Source organism: Mustelus asterias, chromosome 18, assembly GCF_964213995.1.
Source record: "Mustelus asterias chromosome 18, sMusAst1.hap1.1, whole genome shotgun sequence".
NCBI lineage: Eukaryota > Metazoa > Chordata > Chondrichthyes > Carcharhiniformes > Triakidae > Mustelus > Mustelus asterias.
This window is the reverse complement of record NC_135818.1, coordinates 5,043,217-5,047,329: the sequence shown is the minus strand read 5'-3', so window position 1 is coordinate 5,047,329 and position 4,113 is coordinate 5,043,217. Positions and strand designations below refer to the sequence as shown.

The 4,113-nt window shown below is 38.4% G+C and overlaps 1 pseudogene; it reads right to left on the bottom strand.

Moving 5' to 3' along the window:
* Positions 1–3,326: 3,326 nt before the first annotated feature.
* On the bottom strand, positions 3,327–3,506 carry LOC144507381 (small nucleolar RNA U3; annotated as a pseudogene).
* Between the last annotated feature and the right edge of the window lie 607 nt (positions 3,507–4,113).

Here is a 4,113-nt window from a genome sequence, read left to right as displayed (position 1 = left end):
TGCTCTGGATTCCTCCCACAGTCCAAAGATGTGCGGGTTAGGTGCATTGGCATGCTAAATTGCCCCTTAGTGTCCTGGGATGTATAGGTTAGTGGGGTAAATATATGAGGTTACTGGGGTAGGGCCTGGGTTCGATTGTTGTCAGTGCGGACTGAATGGCCTCCTTCTGCATTGGAGGGATTCTATACTAAAACACATTTTTTAATCTTTAGCATAGTGCTGTAAAATCCAATTGATAAATTCAAAATCAGGAGTTGTTTTATTAGCTGCTGTAGTTTTACACCCCCCCCCCCCCCCGCCCTCAAACCTCACATATGAAAATAGTGATCTAACCATTAAAGGGCGAACATATGCTGCGTGATAAACTAATGCAAGCGAATAGGCACATGAAAGACAAAGTATCCATCTTTCCTTAATGGAATTGAGAAATATGGAGAGACATAGCACTTGAATGCATTTTGCTCAGCAAAAGCTTCGCTGAACATCAACTTTGAATATGTTTTTGTATAGAACGTATGTCATGTGGATGACTTGATGGTTTGATTCATTTACCAGAATTAAAGCAAGTTGATACATGATATTTACCAAACCTTTAGAGTTAACAATGTACTTTATAGAAATGTCAATTTGGACAATTGACTATATCCAAGTATTTTTTAATCGTAGTTATTGAAAATAGAACAATTTTATCAAAACAACGTAATATATGTAGGATTATAATTGTGAAGGTTTTTACTATATTGCCTTGACAAATCAAGCCAAAATCCCTGAACTCCCTACATGGTTTGGTGTCATGGTAACCATAAAGAGTATGATAGCCTCAGATTCACTCCTTGGTTCGGGTTAAGTTCACTGATCTCAGACAGGGTAACATGTCGGGGGTGCTGCAGTTGTCTTCAAGTGTCCTTGGGCTGGCAAAGGGGGAACATTAGCCTGAGCTGCCCCTTACGAATTGCTAAATGGTGACCCCTTCTGGAATGAGAGAGCAGGACTGAGCTCAGCTCTGATGTCGCTCAAAGACCTTTTGTAACCTGCTATTGTTTACTGCCTGTGTTTGCACGTCAAATAATGACCAATTGGACAACACACTGCATGCCTTGCAGTGCCCAAGGAACTCTGCACCCCAACAGAAAGCAAAGTGTGTGGTATAAAAACTCACCAAAATATCTTTGCTATTTTCTTTAGCACATTTAAGTTCAGTGAACAGGAATGAATGCTATTTCATAAATTAAGTAAAGAGGCACGAGCAGATTCCTTTAATTAATTGAATTGTATTTTTCCTTTTCACTTGTTATAATGGTTATTTATTAATTCCCTAAATGGAATATACAGTTTGTTGTTGAAAAGATTATTTTTATTAATTCGTAGAACTAAAAGTCTAATCATGAGGTGTAATTAAAAATTGTGTGGTAAAGGATGTTTCTTTCAAAGTCATTAAAACTGTACACAATTGCTAAACATTTGGAGTTCTTAATTAAAGCTTGAAAATTTAGTTCGGATATCCTGAAAATAATATCAGCTACAAGCAATATTAGAGAATCTATTTAATTACCAAAGAAAGTGGGGGAAAGAGATCTTTGCAAACACAATTTCATTCTATGTTCTACATTGTTTAAAGAAACTAATAATCCAAGTGCATAATCACTATAATCTGTGCAAATTAGTGAACATTGGGCAAAGTTTCCTCTGTGTGACAAGTGTGGCAGAATTATAAACCTGTTCTTTATAAACAATTTTATGATTTAAATCCACGGGTCACACAGAGAAAATAATTATCTATTGCTGACTGAGTATGTAAATGTGTACTCTGCTCGATAATACTGCTCTGTACTGCTGCTATTGCTTTTAACCTTTTTAATGCAAACTTGTAGAATGTTTACGAAACTGGTGTGACATGTTTCAGCAAGACAACATTTCTCAAACTCGCAGAATCGGGATCTCAATTTCACTGTTGGGAAGACGCACACCTTCCTTATTTTATATACAAGAAATGTACTAGTATCTGGAAATGATGTAGCAAGCTGTACTTTGTCTTACAAGAAATGATCTTGGGTTTACAATGGTCACAAAATTTTCCTACCGGACTTTATTCCTTTCCATCAAAAGCATTGTCTGTAGATGTTTCTTAATGCACTTTAAAATAAAATGATCAATTTTGCTATTATTGATGTTTATCGATTTATGCTTCTGTTGTGGTTGGCAAAGGAATATGGATTTGAAGTTCCAAGTAAAGGTGAACAAATCTTAATAAGATTGACTATTATGTATCCTTGTTGTAGTGTATACAGTGCAAAAATGTGCAGTTTGGTGCATTGGCCGTGCTAAATTCTCCCTCAGTGTACCCGAACAGGCGCCAGAGTGTGGCGACTCGGGGATTTTCACAGTAACTTCATTGCAGTGTGAATGTACTTGTGACTAATAAATAAACTTTAACTTTATAAAGGTTAAATGTGAAAGTGCCTGATCAAAATAATACTTTTTACAGCATAATGTAGACAATCACATGTTCCAAGCACTCATTGAACAGATTTCCACTGTGTTGCTTAGATAATGCAAAATAAGATGGAAATGCTTTGGAAATAAACCCTAATCATATTTTTTTTTCCTTCAGTGCCTTTTTCTCTTCTATAAATAATAAATGCAATTTGTAAAATTGAAGTGAATGGGGATTGAGAGCAACACGATGGCAGATTGAGGCTGGAATTTTACTGCCCTGCCCGCTATGGGAATTGGAGCGGGCCAGGGGGTGGACATGGAAAGGTCCGTTGACCTCAGGCTTTTATGGTCTCAGGACGAGCGCGGCTGTACAATCCCACCCTGAATGTATTGAACGTATTGTAATTGCAACTAAACACCAGTTTATTGAAAAGCATTGACTTTGTAGCATAATTAGACCTTGAAAATATTATTTTTACACAATATTTTTTCACATAGTTAGTTCTGGATGACATTGCATATCAATATGCACAACTTGATTTCCTGTAAAGCCCTAACGCTTTGGGAAGCGTTGAATTCTTTCTTCACAAAATCTAAGCAAAGTAATTCATAGCATCCCTACAGTGCAGAAGGAGGCCATTCAGCCCATCGAGTCTGCACGACCACAATCCCAACCAGGCCCTATCCCCATAGCCCCATGCATTTACCCTAGCTAGTCACCCTGACACTAAGGGGCAATTGAGCATGGCCAATCCACCTGACCCGCACATCTTTGGACTGTGGGAGGAAACCGGAGCACCCGGAGGAAACCCACACAGACATGGGGAGAACGTGCAAACTCAAGGTGGGAATCGAACCTGGGTCCCTGGTGCTGTGAGGGAGCAGTACTAACCACTGTGCCACCCCACAAGAGAGCAAAGGAACACTCATCAATGACACCGAACAGTTGCTAAAAGCAATGCTCAGAAGAGAACACTATGTATCCTCCTCATGGTTTGTGAGACCACACACTTTAGAAACACATTTCTCTAGGAAAACATTATAGAAATGATTCCTAAGAGTATAATTGTGGCAAGTTATTTTGCAGTGCACCCGGATAGGTGAAACTGAGTGTTTGATATATGGTTCTAAATTGGAAATAGACTTGAAAGCCTTTTGTCATGATTTTGGTTGGTTTCAGTGGGTAATTGGAAAGTGGCTGATTTAAGATTGTTGCTAAGAGCCTGTATCATTAGATCATCCGGTGTGTGCAAGTACCTTCTGACTTCATGTCGACATTAGCAATACAAATTAGAGGCCCACAATGGGCCACTGAACTTGTAAGTGACCTGGGAGCTTATAGGTTTGGCTAAATGTTTAAGTTTTTAGCTTGGAGAAGTTCTAATATTTGAAAGCTAATGTTAAACAGAATAGGTGCATAAAGTGAAATCAGGTCAGCACGCAGACTTGGCTAAACTTCAAAGGCCTGTCAGCCAACCGTACATTCTTTTTAAAATCCACAACGCTAAGGTAAATGCTCCAGTTGAGGCACGCTGACATCAGGTCTTTTGAATTCCAAGTATTTAAAATTATTTTCAGCCATTCTGGTGTTATGAGAACATTTATTTTTCAATCATGATCTCATTTTTATTAATGACTTGAGGAGGGGGCTGAAGGGTGGATCAGTAAATTTGCTGA